A 19,832-nucleotide genomic window follows, 5' to 3' on the forward strand; every position below is an offset into this window, starting at 1 on the left:
AGGGGTAAGGGACTTTTTAAAATTCCTTTCATGAAAACAAGGATATTACTTGGTGTCATCTCAATCGGATGGAAAACTGGGGTCAAGTGGCTTCAAGGCAAGAGGCAAAGAAGTGGAGAATATTGTAGGGGAGGGGGTTTGACCTTGGAAAAGCTTTGGGATAAAGACAAGCATCTTATACCACTGAAGGATTAGGGATCAAGGCACATCAGAACAATAGAGGTAGTGTTGATCTTTGCGTTTAAGAAGTTAAAAGATTTGGATGCTCAACAAGAGGTTGAATAGGAGCCAAAGAATGCACAATACAGTCCAGATTGTGAGGAGTACAGGTGGAATTAACAGTAAGAGCCTTGACGTCTTAAAAAAACAACATTGTCTCAGTGTTTAAATTAGTGAGAATTCTGGGAGTTCTGAAGTTAAGCTCTATGGCCTATCCGTAAATGCCCTTGAACTGAGGAGGCAGTTATGAGTCAACCACATTAGTGCACCTGCAGTCATTCGGCTATTATATGGGACGAAGTATGGTGAGTTTCATTCTCTAAAGGTTTTTTTTGTCATTAAACAATAACGTCTGCAGATGCTGGGGTCTAGTGCAACACATAAATGTGCTGGAGAAACTCAACAGGTGTTCGAGCTCACTATATGTTTCCATCCTCTTTTGTGAAGAAATAAATCACATGTAGAATAATACGAGACTCTTGAAAATTGCAATATGCACCATTTTGTTTGGCGTGCAACCCTCTCCCAATAACCCCAGGGATGCCTCTGTCTTGAGCTGATATAAGCCTGTGTTCTTGATAATGGATCTACATACTGTGATAGTACAGATCTATCACCAATGTACATAGTGTATATAGTTACTGTATCTAGACTGTGCTTACAGCGATTGGCTGAGAGCTAAGCCACGCCTACTGTCTGGGCCTTAAAGGGTTGTGTCCCAAGCCAGGTCGGATCATTCCGGACTGGTCGGCCACCTGTGAAGAGCTCCGGTCTTTTGCTAATAAAAGCCTTGGTTTGGATCAACAAGTCTTTGGTTCTTTCGACGAGCTCTACAATTTTATTAGCAAAAAGAATTTTTTTTGAAAGGGATGGAGCGTTTAACTCGGCCAGAAAAACTTGATATCGACCCATAGTCAGCTACAGCCTTCAAAGCCTTTAACTTCTGGCTGCTGAACTTTGAAAACTTCCTGAGATTCATTCAGGTAGAGGAGGATAACCAGCGTCAAACAGCATTGCTGTCTATGGTGTCCTTGAGAGTCTACGAGAACATCCAGGATGAGACCACTTACACCGCAGCTATAAAGGTACTGAAAGGACTGTATGATCAACCGGTGAACAGAGTTCATGCCCGGCTCGTGCTTGCGTCGAGGAAGCAACAGCCCAGTGAGTCCAGCAGGGCATATTTACAAGTATTAAAGGCATTGGGCAAGGACTGTAACTGTGTGGACAAAACTGCTGCCGAGATCACAAATGATCTCGTCCGGGATGCCTATGTGGCTGGGCTCAGATCGAATGAAGTGAGGCTGCGCTTGCTCGAACAAGGGGTAGAAAAACTAGAGGACGTGGCCCAGATTGCAATCACAATGGAGGATGCAGCCTTAAAGTCCACCGAGCTCTCTAGGGACTGGACCCCTCGTTCTGATGTGAGTAGAGTGCCCTTCTACCCTACCCCTGACGGCCTGTCGGCTGCTGCTACCCTGCCCCCTGCGAACCCAAAATGTTATTTCTGTGGGAGGGACAAGCACAGCAGGTCCCAGTGCCCAGCAAGAAAAGCCAGGTGCCAGAAGTGCCTTAAAAAGGGCCACTTTGCTGCAGTCTGTAGGTCTAAAATGGCCGCCAGCAAACACAGTGCCTCGTGTGAAGCCCAATCGCCGCTATCCCATTCAAACTCTTCTTCCCCAGAGCTCTCGTCCAATGAGAGCGAGGGCTCCCCGGCACGGCAACGCCTGACGTCACGGAGATGCCGAACCCGGAAGGGGCAACCCACCCTCGCAACCATGGTGATGGCCCGCCTCTCGCCCCCGTGCGGAACACTCGACGCTACCGCCACTGCTACCGCCGCCACAGCCACCCCCGGGGCCGATGCTACAGCCGCCGCTGCTGCCGCCGCCACGGACACCCCCGGGGCCGACGCTACCGCCGCCACAGCCACCCCCGCGGCCAACCAGGTGCTCACCCTAGCGTCCATCGCTGACGACCGCCAGGGCCCGACCGCCGCGACCAATGACCTACCCACCGCCAATCGCGAGCAACTACAAACCCCACTACTTACCATTCACCCGCCAACGCCGCCACAACAGCACTTCCGGGAGGCCCTCCAACCTGCTCCTCGAGCGTTGACTACGTCATCACGTTGCGTGACGTCATCCCGTTGCGTGACGTCATCGCGCAAAACTCCCCTGTCAACTGCTTCAATAACATTAAACCAGCAATGCTCTCATCCCCTCACCAGAGCAATGGAACTGATTAAAGTGTATGGACACTACACCAATTGCTTATTTGACTCTGGATCAACTGACAGTTTTATCCAGCCAGATCTGGCCCTCCGTTGGGGACTTGACATTATCCCCACTACCCAGAGGATCTCATTAGCGACGAGGTCGCACTCGACTGGGATAAAGGGGTATTGCATCGCCACGCTGGAAGTACAGGGCGTGACGGTCACCCACTTTAAATTATTCGTCCTTCCCCAATTGTGTGCCCCAGTGTTGCTGGGATTAGACTTCCAGTGTCAGTTCCAAACGGTGTCCCTACACTTTGGGGGACCCCACGCCCCCCTCTCGGTCTGCCATCGCCCCACTCCCGAAGCACCCGAGCAACCCGCCCCCATGCCCCGGGGCCAATCCTGCGGCCTTTCCACACTCCGGATTGCCCCGCCAGCACTCTTCGCAAACCTCACCCCTGGCTGGAAGCCTGTGGCCACCAAAAGTCGGCAATATAGTTATGAAAACAGGCAATTCATTAGGAGTGAGGTGCGTAGATTGCTGGATGAGGGCATCATCGAACCCAGTTCAAGCCCCTGGAGAGCCCAGGTGGTGGTTGTCAAGAATGGGGAAAAACTACGGATGGTGGTCGACTATAGCCAGACCATTAACCGCTTCACACTCCTGGATGCGTACCCCCTGCCACGCATCACGGATGTGGTGAACCAGATAGCCCAGTACCGCATTTTCTCCACTATTGACCTACATTCGGCCTACCACCACCTCCCGATCCGCTGCGAGGACCGACCATTCATGGCCTTTGAAGCGAATGGGCGGCTATATCAATTTCTCAGGGTACCATTCGGGGTCACGAATGGTGTCGCGGTCTTCCAGTGGGAAATGGACAGGATGGTGGACCAGAATGGGCTAACCGCTACCTTCCCGTATCTGGACAATATCACCATCTGCGGCCACGACGTGCAGGACCACGACGCCAACCTAGACAAATTTCTTCAAACTGCCCGTCAGCTAAACCTGACTCTGGGTATGTGGGGGGGGTAAGTCCATTAAGGGATGCATGCGGTCAGGATCTGGCATGACTATCCCGTTCTCCACCACACAACCTAGAATAGCGAGTCGTGTGGTCCGGAAGACACACTTGTCCAAATTGTAAGTCAGGTTTAGCTGACTTACGTTGCCTGGGCCTTTTCTCATATTACGCCCAATGGGTTCCAAACTACGCCGACAAGGCACGTCCTCTTATCAAGACCACCTCTTTTCCCCTCTCGACCGAAGCCACAGCGGCTTTCGATCGAATCAAATCTGACATCGCTGCTGCGATGCTGCACGCGATCGATGAGTCTGTCCCGTTTCAAGTCGAGAGCGATGCATCCGACTTCGCCCTGGCAGCCACCTTGAACCAGGCCGGTCGGCCTGTAGCCTTCTTCTCCAGAACCCTCCAGGGTCCGGAGAGTAGACACTCCTCGATCGAGAAGGAGGCCCAGGCCATAGTTGAAGCGGTGCGTCGTTGGAGACATTACCTCGCTGGGAGGCGCTTTACACTGTTGACTGATCAATGCGCAGTCTCCTTCATGTTCAGCAACACCCAGCGTGGTAAGATAAAAAACGACAAAATCGCCAGATGGAGAATCGAACTCTCCACCTTTAACTATGACATCCTGTACCGGCCTGGTAAGCTCAACGACCCGCCTGACGCGCTCTCCAGGGGGACGTGCGCCAGCATACAGATGGACAGACTACGGAAACTCCATGAGGCGCTCTGTCATCCAGGGGTCACTAGGTTTGCTCACTTTGTCAAGGCGCGCAACTTACCCTACACAGTCGAGGAGATCCGCTCCATGACCCGAGCCTGTTCGGTGTGCGCCGAATGCAAGCCCCACTTCTTCCGTCCGGATAACTCCCACGTTATCAAAGCCACCCGCCCCTCGAGCGTCTTAGCGTAGACTTTAAGGGACCCCTACCGTCGACCAACCGTAATACCTACATCCTTACGGCCATCGACGAGTACTCCCGCTTCCCATTCGCTGTGCCCTGCCCAGACACCACTGCCACCTCAGTGATACAGGCCCTTCACAGTATTTTCACCATCTTCGGGTACCCCAATTCCATCCACAGTGATAGGGGGTCCTCATTCATGAGTGCAGAGCTGCAACAGTACCTTCTGGAGTGTGGTATTGCTTCAAGCAGGACCACGAGCTATAACCCACGCGGTAATGGCCAGGTCGAGAGGGAGAATGCCACCATATGGAGAGCGGTTACACTGGCTCTCCGGTAAAAAGGTCTCCCCACCTCTCACTGGCAGGAGGTTCTCACTAGTGCCTTACACTCCATCCGCTCCCTCCTATGTACTGCAACAAATGCCACCCCCCACGAAAGGATGTTCCTTTTCCCTAGGAAATCCGAATCGGGAACCACTGTACCGGCATGGCTCACCGTCCCTGGCCCCGTCCTTTTGCGACGCCACGTCCGGCACTCAAAGAACGACCCCTTGGTCGACCGAGTGACTCTACTCCACGCGAACCCACATTACGCATACGTGGAGTTCCCAGACGGGCGGGAGGACACTGTTTCGGTGCGGGACCTAGCTCAGGACGCGGTAGACCCAGCAAACCCCCCAACTCCTTATGCTCCAGGCCCCGTGCCGCAACAGAAGGACCAACAGCATCCCAATGACCCGGGCCACCCTGCCGACAAAACGACTGGGGAATTGAGCGACGGAGCAGTCGCACCCGACGAGCCCGCTGGCGACACCACTCCAGCGACCCCAATCCTGGCACCACGGCGGTCACGCCGGATGGTCAGACCCCCTGACCGCTACAGTCCTTGACCTACCCCTTCCTTTTCATTCTCTCCCTCGTTTTTGTTTTTTTTCCCAGGGTCAATTCTCCAAGAAGGGGTGAATGTGATAGTACAGATCTATCACCAATGTACATAGTGTATATAGTTACTGTATCTAGACTGTGCTTACAGCGATTGGCTGAGAGCTAAGCCACACCTATTGTTTGGGCCTTATAGGGTTGTGTCCCTAGCCAGGTCGGATCATTCCGGACTGGTCGGCCACCTGTGAAGAGCTCCGGTCTTTTGCTAATAAAAGCCTTGGTTTGGATCAACAAGTCTTTGGTTCTTTCGACGAGCTCTACACATACATGGGCTTCTTGCCCGTCTGGTCAATCTGGTGAATTGAATTGAATTTTATTATCACCTGTACCGAGATACAGGGAAAAGCTTTGATTTGCACGCTATCCAGGCAAGTCGACCCACATTTTGATGCCAAGGTCGCGCAATAATAGCGCAGAAGATAGTGTTATAGGACGTTAAGAAGTATAAGGTACAGTATCACTAGGTCAAAGTGCAGGATATAGAGAAAAGTATGGTCAAGCAGTGGTTCATTCAAGATGATGCAGCCTTTTACTTTGTATTTCAAATTTTTATTTTGTGACTTGTTTACAACTAGAGAGCATAGGTTTAAAGTAGGGGGAAGAGACTTCGAGGGGGCCTAAGGAAGAATTTTTAAATCCAGAAGTGTCTCGAATTGGAATACACTTGCGGAGCGGGTGGTGCGGGCAGACACACGTGATACTTATGAGGTATTTAGAAGAACACTTGAATTGTCAAGGCATGGCCGAGTGCGGTACGAGGTCCTACTGGTCATGATGGGTCTGTTTCTGTGATGTCTGACTCCACGATGCGCTGCACAGATCTACAGGAGAGCTCGCAGGAAAAGCAGCAAAAGTCATTAATACAGCACTTCTCTGTATTGAACTACAATCTGCAGACTCTTCTTCAACGTCATCAAAATCATTTGCCTGCACATGGAAGCTGACCCCCTGTTGAGGTGAGTCACGTCAAAAGGAAGCATTGCTTCCAAATTAGCCTTGACGCCCCTCTACAAGTGTTTAGGTTCCCATAGGAAGAAGAGAACTCCTTTCTGTTTACCAGTGAGGAGCTGACTAGAACAGCACTTTGCTTTGGTAACATTTGCTGCTTTCAGAACAATTAGATATTGTCCTGAGAATGGCTTTGCAAAATACTCTACAATTTGCATCTGTGAAAATGCCTATCTACTTTTGCTTGACTTCAATGAAAATCGACTTAAAATGTTGTTTGTTTACTTGTTATTCATTAACAGTGGATACTTTCATTGCAGTGCAGGATAAAAATGGGACAGGGGATATTTAGATAAAATCTGTTTGAAATTCTGTGTCCGTTGCAAATTCAATACCCTGCTACTTAGTGCTGCACTTGTTCCTGATAATTGTTTGATGCTGTCAAAGGACATGGTGCCAAAGAAGCAATAATGAATGCAACTTGAAAAGCTTTTCTGTTCACAAAAATCTTTGCACCAGTTGGTTATGAGGTCTTTAACATGGTCTTGCTTGGTTTGATCAGAATGCACAAATTACACAGAGCTCAGCGAAACCTTCAGTTCATCACTCCCTCTATTGGCAAGTTCCATACATGCATTGTGTGATATTCCAATGTGAGTGGCTAAAGGGTCCACATTATATGTGGGTGAAAATGAGCAGATCTATCTTTGCAGTTCTCAAGGTGAAGAATGGAGAAAGAAATGTGCATCCATCCTGGCAGAAAGCAGAAAATAGCTTTGTCTGAAATCTCACCAAAGAGAATTAAATACAGGGCCCTCCACAATGTTTGGGACAAAGACACTTTTTTCCCCCCCTTTTATTTGCCCCTGTGCTCCACAGTTTTAAATTTGTAATCAAACAATTCATGTGTGATTAAAGTGAACATCTCAGATTTAAATCATGGTTATTTATGTACATTTTGGTTTGACCATGTAGAAATTACAGCACTCTTTATGCAAAGTCTCCTCATTTCAGGGCACCATAATGTTTGGAACATAGCAATGTTATGTATATTCAGGTAGTCATGTTTATTTAGTTCTTTGCTGCTTATCCCTTGCATGCGATGACTGCTTGAAGGTCTGTGATTCATAGACATCACCAGGTACTGTGTATCTTCTTTGGTGATGCTCTGCCAGGCCTCTACTGCAGCCATCTTCAGGCTCCTGCTTGTTTTGGGGGCTCTGTCCCCTCAAGTTTTCTCTTCAGCATATGGAAGACGTGCTCAATTGTATTTAGATCGGGTGATTGACTTGGCCATTCAAGAATTTTCCAGTTTTTAGCTTTGAAAAACTCATTTGTTGCTTTAGCAGTGTGGTTGGAATCATTGTCTTGCTGTAGGATGACGTGGTGACCAATGAGTTTGGGGACATTTGCTCAAACTTGAGCAGACAAGATGTTTTAACCACCTCAGAATTTATTTTGCTATTGCATTCAGCCGTGACATCAATGAAGATACTGTAAGCCCCAGTACCTGTGGCAGCCATACGTGCCCAGGCTGTAACATCCCCACCATCATGTTTCACAGATAAGGTGGCATGCTTTGGAACTTGGGTAGTTCCTTGATGCCTCCACACTTTGCTCTCACCATCACTCTGATACAGATTAATCTTGGTCTCACTGTGGTGCGTGGTTAGCCAGAATCAGACACACACAAGGTAAAGACTGTATAACAGACTTTAATCCACAAAGACTTCCACAGAGCCAGGCTGGCTGTAGCTGCAGCAACTCTGAGTGAGGCCCCGGGAGGCCGGTGCAGGCTTATATCCTGGAGGGTGATTGACACCCGACCTGGTGGGGCTTGATCCATTTCGGCTGACTGATTGGCAGCCAACCAGGTGTTGTCCTGTCCCCTTACACTCCTGCAGGTATAGAGGTTGCCTCCTGCAGTAGGCCGGTGGTGCACCACTACACTCACCCGTCCACAAGACCTATGCCCAAAATTCTGCAGGCTCTTTTAAAAACTCTTGGCAAACTGTAATCTGGCCATCCTGTTTCTGTGGCTGACCAGTGGGTTGCATCTTGTATTTCTGTTCATGAAGTCTTCTGCGCACAGTCGTCATTGACACATCCACACCTGTCTTCTGAAGCGTGATTCTGATCTGTTGGACAGGCATTAAGGGATTTCTCTTCATTATGATGAGAATTCTTCGGCAGTAGAGGTCTTCCTCGGCCTACCAGCCCCTTTGTGATCCACGTAAGTGAATTGATGAGGATTTGTTTCACATTACATCAGAAAGATTGCACCTCCAATTGTGGGAAATCCTTCACCTCTGAAGGTTCTGGCTCACCACCTGCTTCATTTTCTGGACTATTGGAAACTATCACACGCTGACCTCTTTGTGTCAGCCTGTGCTCTTCCCCTTCCCGTTGCTCCCTCCTCTCCTCACCTTCATATTCAGACATCTACCTTTTTTTGCTCATAACTTGAGGAAAGGATCAGTTTCAAAACTTTGGTTGCCCTTAACTTTTTTTTTAGCCATTTCAGCCCATGTGTCTGTGACGCCCAATTACACCCAATTAACCTACAACATCCGGTAAGTTTTGAACAGTGGGAGGAAACTGGAGCCCCCGGGGAAAACGTACGAACGCCTTTCAGACAGCGTAGGACTCAAACTCCGATCCCAATCATTGCACTAACTGCTACACCAGCAGGTTTGTATATGGCACTGATTCACAGGTAAGATTGTTTTCTGAGTGAATCCTGACTGTATTAGAATGCATGACAAAATATTCATGCTGTATCTGTTGAAATATTTTTTTCCCCTTATTTGTATCTTCATTTTTTCCCCAGCTCTCATTGTGTCACTGCAATGGAACATTAATATAATCATTTCCCGTAGTGAGCATGTTTCTTAACATGAAATAGACGTAGCTCAAGTAGTAGCATGCTAGCTCAGCATTTACAATGATCCAGGCTCAATCCTGACCTCCAAAATGGTGCGTACATGTCCTCCCTGTGACTGCATGGGTCTCCATTCAGATTTCCTCCCACATCCCATAGACGTGAATGCTGATGGGTTAGTTCACCACTGTGGATGACCTCTTGAATGTCGGTGAATGGCACCATCTGGGGAAAGGTAGGGGGAATAATATAGAGAACACTCTGAGATTAGTATTGATTGGTTTAGACTTGGTTAGCTGAAAGGCTTGCATAACACATCCTTGATATTTCAGATTAAAATATGCTTGTCCCTCCTGAAGTGGTTTCCTTTTCATTCTCGGTAACTCTTAACGGAAGTGGCAGATCAACAACAGGGCAGCACGTTTAGAATCCCATGCTGCCTGTAAGGAATTTGTATGTTCTCCCCAAGTTTGAATGGGTTTCCTCTGGGTGCTCTGGTTTCCTCCCACTGTGCGAAATGTACCAGGGGTTCTAGGTCGATTGAGTGTAATTGGGCAGCATGGGCTTGTGGGCCGAAAGGGCCTGTTACCATCCTGTATGTCTAAATTATATTAAAAAATTAAGACGAATCAATACCAGCAACTTGTACAAGGCCCTTCAAGGGATATAGGCCCAGGAACCACTCTGTATAACTCTGAAAGATCGGTGATGTACAATTTTTTTTGTGGCAAATTTTATTTATCAATCAAAATAAGTCATACAACCCTAACCCACCCACCCCTCCCCACCCCCATCTGAACTACCCCAAAATAAAGAAGAAAGAGAACAGAAGAGGAGATCAACTTACACAACAACCTTCAACTGTCACCATGGTTTGGTGCAACCCCATCAACTGTGGGAAAAAAACTATTACAAATTCAATCCCATAAATCTCATATACGGGCTCCAAACTTTAACAAAGAAAGAATAATTATTACATAAATTATACGTTATCTTTTCCAATGGAATACAAGACCTTATTTCCAATGCCACCGTTGAATACTCCAATCAGTCCCTTTTTTTCCAAGTAATTGCCAAACATTTTCTAGCCACAGCTGATGCCAATCTCAAAAAGGCAATTTGAGATTTATCCAATTTTAATTCCAAACTCAATTTCTTCATATAACCTGATAGAAATACCATAGGATTAAGCAAAATTTTAAGATTAAATAGAACTTCTGAAAGTTCCTTAATTCTATTCCAGAAAGGTTTCACATAACCAAACAAAGTGTAGGACAGAGCTAACTTGTTTATGGCATCTAAAACATAAATCAGAGGAAATAAACATATTTCCTTAACTTCTCAGGAGTTAAATATAACTGGTGAATAAAGTTATAATGAACCAATCTATACCTTACATTTACATTTTTAGTCATACTTTCCTCACAAGTAGTCATCCAATCATCTTGAGAAAAAGATATGGATAATTCTTTTTCCCATTTTAATTTAGATTTATAAATAACCGGCTTAAGCATTTTTTTCTGTAATAAAGCATATATCTCAGATATAAATCCTTTCTTGCCACCTTCAGTAAGCAAACTTTCAAATTTAGACTGCCTAGGTACGCCCAAAATTATACAACAATAAGGCTCTAATTTGTTAATAAGTAAACAAAGTACTCGAAGAAATTTCATATTTTCTTTCATTCTTTGGAACGAATCCTTCACCAATCTAATTCCTTTCTGTCCCCACACTTCCAAAAGTTGATTATTTAATGTAAAAGAAAAGAGCTTATTTTGAATTAAAGCAGTTTTAGCAAATATCTTACCTTCCGTATCTATAATTCCATTCTTCTTAGTCCCTAACTCCATTAAATGTTTCAACACCGGTAAATTATAACTCTGTAAGAGCTGAGAATTCCATTTATAAATAAAATGGTCCAACTTCTTCTCATCAATCTGAGATAATTTAATCTTAGACCAAACCAAATGTTTATCCACTTCAAACATCCTATTAATAAATTTCAAATCTGCCATTTCATAATAATTCTGAAAATGAAGAAGTTGCAGTCATCCTCAAGCATATTTCCAAGTCAATTTCTGCAACAACACCCTTGCTATTTTACCTTCCCACAAAAATTTCCTCACCAAAGCATTCAAATCTTTAAAAAGGTTTTGGGGAATCTTGCCAGGAATAGATTTAAAAAGATACTGAATTCGAGGAAAAATACTCATTTTAATACAATTAACACATCCTATTAATGTTATGGGTAAATCTTTCCACCAATTCAATTCATATTTAATTTTAGACAACAAAGGTAAATAATTCAATTTATATAAATGATTATAATTACTATCTATTATAATTCCTAAATACTTAATTCGATCAGACCACTTAAATTTGCAATGTGCCTATAAGACGAATAATTCACTCTTATCCAAATTAATCTTGTATCCCGATAATTCACCATATTATATAGCCATATAACAATTACAGTATGGAAACAGGCCATTACGGGCCCCTCTAGTCCGCACCAATTTAAGTGAACTCCACTAGTCCCACCTACCTGCTCCCTCTCCATAACCCACCAGTCCCCTCACATCCATGCACTCATCTAACCCTCTCTTAAATGACAAAATTGACCCTGCTGCAACCACCTCTTCCGGAAGGTCATTCCACTCAGCCACCACTCTCTGAGTGAAGAAGCTTCCTCTTATGTTACTTCTAAAGTTCTGCCCCCTAACCCTTATGACCTCTCATTCCAATCTCACCTACCCTCAAGGGGAAGACCCTACTCATATCTACTCTATCTATCCCCCTCATAATTTTATATACCTCTATCAAATCCCCCCTCAACCTTCTACGCTCCAAAGAATAAAGACCCAGTCTATTCAATCTTTCTTTGTATTCTAGATACTGCAATCCAGGCAATATTTTAGTAAATCTTCTCTGCACCCTCTCTACCTTATTGATATCCTTCCTATAATTTGTGAACCAGAACTGCACACAATATTCCAAACTTGGCCTCACCAATGCCTTGAACAGTCTCAACATCACCTCCCAGCTCCTATATTCTTTGTTTTGGTTTATAAAGGCCAGCATACCAAAACCCTTCTTCACCACTCTATCTGCCCTCCCCTTCACTGCATATGTCCTGCTATGATTATTCTTCCCAAAATGAAACACTTGACACTTATCTACATTAAACTCCATCTGCCACCTTTCAGCCCACTCTTCTAAGCCATCCAAATCCTTCTGCAATCCCTGAAAACCATCCTCACTATCTACAACTCCCCCTATTTTTGTATCATCCACATATTTACTCACCCAATTTACTACTCCATCATCCAAATCATTAAGGGACCCAACACTGATCCTTGAGGCACACAGCTCATCACTTGCCTCCATCCTGATAGACAGTTATCCACCTCTCTGTTGCCTATCTACTAGCCAACGTTGAACCCATCTGAGTACCTCAACATTAATCCCTAGTGCCTGAACCTTCCTCACCAATCTTCCATCTGGAACCTTATTGAAAGCCTTACTGAAATCCAGATAGACTACATCTACTGCTCTACCCTCATCAACCTTTCTGGTCACTTCATCAAAAAAATTCAACAAGATTCATCAAGAATGACCCTCTCTCAAACCCATGTTGAGTGTCCCTGATCAATCCTTGCCTCTCAAGGTACTTATACATATTATCCCTAAGAATACTTTCCATTAGTCAAACTTACTGGCCGATAATTGCTGGGCCTACACTTGGAGCCCTTTTTAAACAGAGGAACCATGTTTGCAACACGCCAATCCTCTGGCACCATGCCTACCTCCAGTGACTGTTGAAAAATCACTGTCAGAGCCTCCGCTATTTCCTCCCTGACTTCCCTCAAGGTCCTGGGGAGAATCCTGTCGGGACCCGGAGACATATACACATTCATATACCTCAGAAGTTCCAGCACCCCCTCTTTCCTTATCCCTATGTTTTTCATAATTACCCCTTTTGCCTCACTTATCCTACACAATTCCATATCCCTCTCCCTAGTGAATACCGACGAGAAGAACTCATTCAATATCTCCCCCATCTCATTTGGCTGCTCACACATTTGTCTGCTCCGATTCTCCAGTGGACCAATTCTATCCTTCACTTTCCTCTTGCTATTCACATATTTCAGATTTACTTTCACCCTGTTCACTATAGCTACCTCATACCTTCTTTTCGCTAACCTAATTCCTAAGCTTCTTTCTACAATCCATGTAATTTCCCAGCATCTCATCCATACCTTGCTTCCTTTATTTAATGTAGGCCTCCCTTTTATCCCAAACCAATTTCCTAATCTGCCTTGAAAACCATGGCTCTCTTGAACATTTTGCCCTTTTGTTCCTAACAGGAACATAAAGATTCTGTACCCTTAACATCTCACCTTTAAATGCCCTCCAATTCTCCTCTATCTCCTTCCCAAAAAACAAACCAGCCCAAATCACTCCCTGCCAATCCCTTCTCATTTCATCAAATCTGGCTTTCCCCTACTCAAAAACCTTCATCGTCGGACTAGACCTATCCCTTTCCATAATTATGTTGAAACTAATGGTACCAAGATCACTGAATCCCAAGTGCTCCCCAACACACACCTCAGTCATCTGCCCTATTTCATTCCCTGACAGTAGATCCAACACTGCCCATGCTCTAGTGGGCACCTTAACATATTGCCACAAAAAAAACTATCCTGCACACATTTAACAAAGTCTAAACCATCCAACCTTTTCACTGAATGTGTCTCCCAATCTATGTTAGGAAAATTAAAATCCCCCACTAACACAACCCTGTGCTTATTGCACATCTCAGATATTTCCTTGCAGATATGCTCCTCTATTTCTCGCTCCATCTTGCACACAGACTCCCCAAAGATTGCATAGGTTGTGTTCAATATATCAAAACATCACCCCCAAATAAATTTATTTTATATTCATCTGCTTTCACCCTAACATCTTTAATATTACTATCTTGTCTAGTTAACTGTGCTAAAGGTTCAATGACCAATGCTAGTGACAAAGGACAGCCCTGTTGCAATGGAGGATTTAGACCAGCTTATGCAAGAAGGGATGCAGTTGCATCAGAAAACATAATCTAATACCACAAAGTAGCCGACGACTTTGGAAGGATTGACAATCGAACCAGCCCCTACCCCCCGAACAGAACAAACAAAAATAAAATATAATCAATTCAGGTACGATAAGTTTCTTCCAATTCGCGATGAACTTGATCATCATCAATTCTGATATCAATTAACTGTTAAGTTTCCATCTCTCGCTTCCCATTCTTCCCTTTCGGAACCAGAACAAGCTGTTGAGGAAACATTTCCTGATCTTGCCCCTGCTTATTAACAGGTAAAGAATTAGCAAAAGTAAGAGCTTCAGCATCATCCCCATAAAAAAAAACTTCTAACACTGCTGGATAACGAAAAGCAATCTTATAACCCTTCTTCCACAAAACAGCTTAAGCTGAATTAAATTCTTTACAATGTTTAATTACACCTTGGCTCAAATCAGCATAAAAAATACTCTATTATTCTTAACAAGTAAAGGGCCCTGGTAACTTCGAGCATTCTGTACCACAAATCTTAAAATCCTGGCAACGCAGATATTGAAACTCACAAGTGGTTTTCTTCTTATTGCTCGATGAGCTCTATCCAATTCCAATCCATTCGGAAAGTAAGCTGTTCCCAAAACTTCAGGAATCCACCTCTGAAAGAACTGAACTGGATCTGGACCTTCAAGATCTTCCGGAAGACCAACAATTTTAACATTATTCCTCCATCTCTGATTTTCCAAAACATCAATCTTCTTCAACAAATTACTTTTCTGGATCTCCCAACCAGTAAATGAATCCTCCATCTGTCCCATCTTTTCTTTACACAAGCCCTCATCATCTTTACAGTCAATAAATGCATCTTCAATCTTCTTAAATTTATCTTGAACCTTATCCACTGCTTTCAAACACTTAGTGACATCCATTTTAAAAGAAGACATTTCACCCTTCATTTCAGCCAATTTCTCCTTTACCACTGACAACCCTTGGCTCACTTGCATAGCCAAATTCTCCACTTGCTTAGATAAATCAGACAAAGCAGAATCTGAGTGAGAAGTGTCAGACTTAAGCTTAAAAGTCTGCCTCATCACAGGCCTACCTTTAAATATGACTGTTTCTTCTTCCTCAAGTTGCTCCTCTTTTTCTTCCATTCCAGTGACATCCTTCTTCTCCTCCTTCGAAACGGGGGTCGCCGACTACGGGTGCGGACCCCTCCCCCCGCCAGCCCAGAGTCAATGGATTGAGGGATGTCGGGTCCCCCCGCAGCCTGGGCCGTTTCAAACGCAACGCGCATTGCGCCCAGTTTCGCGTATGCGCAATTGATCATTTTGATCTGGAGGAGATCACTGTCGGTCACCGGCACCATCTTGCGCAGAGGTACGTGAGGTCGGCACTGGCAGTGGAGTACACCCTACCAGTAGATGGACGCTGGGGTCGGGAGTTGCATTGAAATCGACTCTGGGGCTCTGTGTGCAACGTAGGCTGAGTTTCTTCAGTAATTGTTGACTGTTTAATGGCCGTTTTCTTAGCAGTTTAGGCTTCCTCATGAGTGTTTGTAAGGTACTTCAGCAATATAGTCAATAGTTAAAAAATTAAAAAAAACTTTTAAACTGGTTTTGAATAGTTTGCCAGGGGGAGGTCTCTTCCCCTTACACCATCATGCCACGCCCCCCCTCCCCAGTGATGTACGGCTGAAAGATATTTTCACTCAGAAAAATTTAATGCTAATTATTGGGCTAAGGAAATTCAGTCTCAAAATTCAACAGCTATTCACAAGCTTTTCTTCTGGTGCACGGATCTCCCAATTAAAAGCATGGCATCAAAAATCCATCTCAATTCTAAGCTGTAAGAAGTGGCTGTAAAGAATCAGCCTTTGCCCCCATTTCTCTGAACCAATACCATTTAAGAGACCATTGCAGAGGTTACCTTCTTTGTCCTCATTGACACCTTGATCCAACAATCACCTCACATACAGGTCCCTTGTCTGGTATTCACATGGTGATCCAAACTACAGTCACTCTCAGCTTCCTGGCCTCCACAACACTACTGTTGATCCCTGTCACATCTCACTATTTGCTTCTCATTTTTGCACTTTGAGGACACATAAACTTTGTTTTCAGGAAGACGATGACTTCCTTTCAGGAAGAGAAAGTGAAGAAGAGCAACTGCTTGGATTGCAGGCTACTTCAATGTGCAGGTTTTCAGAAACTGTACATACAGTATTACGACTGATCCTGCTCAGAGCACTTGCCTGACAGTCTTCATTGCCCCTTGTACAAAGAATATGCTTTCTGCAAGTATTGCTTTTTTTTTAATAAACAGCCTTTTTAATCTCCTCTTCCTAATCCTAGAACATTCTTCCTTATTAATTTTCTGTCATCCTCTAGTTGGCAGCAGAAACACTCCCCAGTAGCTGGAAGAGTGCAGCTTTATGTGATATCTCCCATCACATGTTGGCTGCCAAGGTGGCAGCTGCTATCTGGCGTGGAATGCAATCTTACCTCCATTAAAATGCAGCGGAGCAATTTCTAGGTTGCTGTTTAGCTTTCTGAAGATCTGCGTGAACATAAGGTCTTTAATTAAAAACCCCAGCTATTTCAACACACTCAAGTATAATTTTACAGATTTTTAATTCTGTCTTGGAGAAAACAGTTATTAATATTTCAAAAATATGATTTACGGAGCTCTGCATTTTTAAGTAATATAGGCTTTGTAGATGAGTCAGTTTATTTTTATACACCATCTGTATAATCACAATTAAATAAAAACGGTGCTGAAAATACTCAGCAGGTTGGAGCATCTGTGGAAAGCAGTGGCTTTAATACTTTACATCGTTTACTCAAGGACATTGACTCTTGACAAGTCCTTTATGTTTCTGTTCAGTTTTCATTCGTTTTATGTGGCAATTGAGCCAAATGACATGTGATACTAAGTTCATACATACAAAGGAGTCTGAAAGGTACAGGCTCATTCAATATGTGTCGATGGCACCAGAACCATGCGACTACTTCAATCTCAAAAGGATTGACTTCTTTTTAGTATCAGCACATTTACAAGGGAAAACACAACAAGCGGAGTATAAAAGTAGGGTGATTTCAGATCACTCTTTGTTATATTTTACATATGCAACTTCTGAGAAAATTCAAATGGCTTATCGTTGGAGGTTTAATACAATGTTGTTAAAAATATGGAATTTATTGATTTTTTGAAAAAACATTATTTTTTTTGAAAGATAATTATAATTCTGTTCAAAGTAAATTTGTATTATGGGATGCTATGAAAGCCTATTTGAGAGGACAAATAATTAGTTATATTTCTAAAATAAAAAAGAATCGATTAAATCAGAGTATTGAATTAGAGAAACAGATTGATGAGTTAGAAAAGGAATTTCAGAAAGATGCTACAGAAGATCAGAAAATAGAATTATCTAGGTTGAAATTGGAATATAATACTTTGCAATCTTATCAATTTGAATGTGTGATTAATAGGACTAAACAACGGTATTACGAATGGGGAGAGAAAGCACATAAGGTATTGGCGTGGCAATTAAGGAAAGAACAGATTTCGAGGACTATTAATGCTGTTAGATGGAATTCTCTTATTACTTATAAACCTCGTGAGATTAATTTTATTCATTTTATAAAGTTATATACATCTAAAGGAAAACAAGAAACTGGATCGATTGATCTTTTTTTTTATCACAGTTGAATTTACCGATATTAGAGGATGCAGATATACAGGAGTTAGAAGAACCATTTACTGATTCAGAAATTAAAATGGCTATGCTGGAAATGCCGAACGGTAAATCGCCTGGTGATGATAGATTTTCAGTTGAATTTTATAAATTTTTTTATGATTATGTTTGGGGATGTATTACATCAAGTTGGAGAACATTATTAATTACCTGAGTCTTGTTCTTGTGCTTTAATTACAGTAATTCCTCAAAAAGATAGAGGTCCTTTGAAAGTGTCTTCATTTAGACCAATTTCGTTGTTAAATGTAGATTATAAAATAATAGCTAATTAGTGAAGAGATTGGCTAAATTTTTACCCAAGTTCATTCATATTGACCAAACAGGTTTTATAAAGAATAGATATGCTTCAGATAACATTTTGCACGTGATTAGTTTGATTACTAGATTTCAACAATCTTCAGATCACCCGATGGTGATATCCTTAGATGCAGAAAAAGCATTTGATAGAGTTGAATGGAATTTTTTGTTTAAAGTTTTGTAGAAATTTAAGTTTGGTCCTTTTTTTATTGGTTGGATTAGGGCTCTATATAGTAAACTGATAGCTAGAGTATTGACGAATGGTTTGATTTTGGAATCCTTTAAGTTAACTCAATCAACTCATCAAGGTTGTCCTTTATCACCAGCTTTGTTTGCGTTAGTGATTGAACCTTTAGCACAGCTGATAAGACAAAATACACAGATACAAGGTATGAAAGTTTTAGATGAGGAGTATAAAATTAATTTATTTGCTGATGACATATTGGTGTATTTAACAAACCCAGCTCAGTCACTTTTGCACTTGAAGGAGTGTTTAATACAATATGGATGTCTTTCTCGATATAAAGTTAATTGGGAAAAAAGTGAAATATTACCGGCAAGTGAAGGAGATTATTCAATTTATAAGAATATTATTAATTTGAAGTGGACTGATCCAATTAAATATCTGGTATAATTTTGAATGTTAATTATCAATCTTTATATAAATTAAACTATACTCCGTTAATGAAAAAAATTATAACTGATTTGATTAAATTGAAAGATTTACCTATTAATTTAATGGGTAGGATAAATACATTTAAGATGAATATCTTTCCGCGTGTACAATATTTGTTTCAATCTATTCCGTATTTACTTGATAAAATTTTTTTTCAAGATTTAAATAAAATGGTTAGGGAGTATTTTTGGAAGGGTAAATTTTCAAGAGTAGCTTTGAATAAATTAACTTGGAAATATGAGTTAGGGGGACTACGTTTACCACATTTTCAAAATTATTATGAAGCAGCCCAACTTAAATTTATTAGTTCATTGATGGATTTGGTACGGCCTCCTAGTTGGGCTAACATTGAGATGGCAAATATTTCTGAATTTGAAATACATCAATTTTTGTTTAGATGGAATATAAATTTGTTACAACAATATAACGTGCCTATACTAAAACATTTAATGAAGTTATGGATAAAGAAAAATGACAGGCTCCAGGGGTAAATTATTGGCTTTGACTCCATTGTATAATAATCAACTTATTTCTTTTTCAATACATAATCAAAGTTTATTGCATTGGAGATTTAAAGGTGTGAAAAATTTGGGACATTATTTTAAAGAGGGTAAGTTTTTATCTTTTAATCAGAACTCTTTATTTCTTTATTACCAAATTCGATCTTTGGTAAAATGTATGTTTGGTAGAGATATGACTTTACCTAAAATGACTAAATTTGAGATTTTTCTTATGAGGGTACCAGAGAAGGGTTATATTTCATCTATGTATCAAATATTACAGGATGGTATGGATAAAAAAGGGTTGGGATAGGTCTAAAAGTAAATGGGAAGCTGATATTGGGTTTTCTGAAGATGATTGGTTAGATATCTGTTATGATAATGTATC

At 42.6% G+C, this 19,832-nt stretch overlaps 1 long non-coding RNA gene across 1 annotated transcript in view; it reads left to right on the forward strand.

Moving 5' to 3' along the window:
* LOC138759041 (uncharacterized) overlaps positions 1-19,832 on the forward strand; it is a 27,055-nt gene continuing 7,223 nt past the window's right edge. The window contains exon 1 of the long non-coding RNA XR_011354601.1: positions 1-524. This is a non-coding gene — a long non-coding RNA (uncharacterized lncRNA). The remainder of the gene's footprint in view (positions 525-19,832) is intronic.

This window comes from Narcine bancroftii, chromosome 3 (assembly GCF_036971445.1).
Source record: "Narcine bancroftii isolate sNarBan1 chromosome 3, sNarBan1.hap1, whole genome shotgun sequence".
Classification (NCBI taxonomy): Eukaryota; Metazoa; Chordata; class Chondrichthyes; order Torpediniformes; family Narcinidae; genus Narcine; species Narcine bancroftii.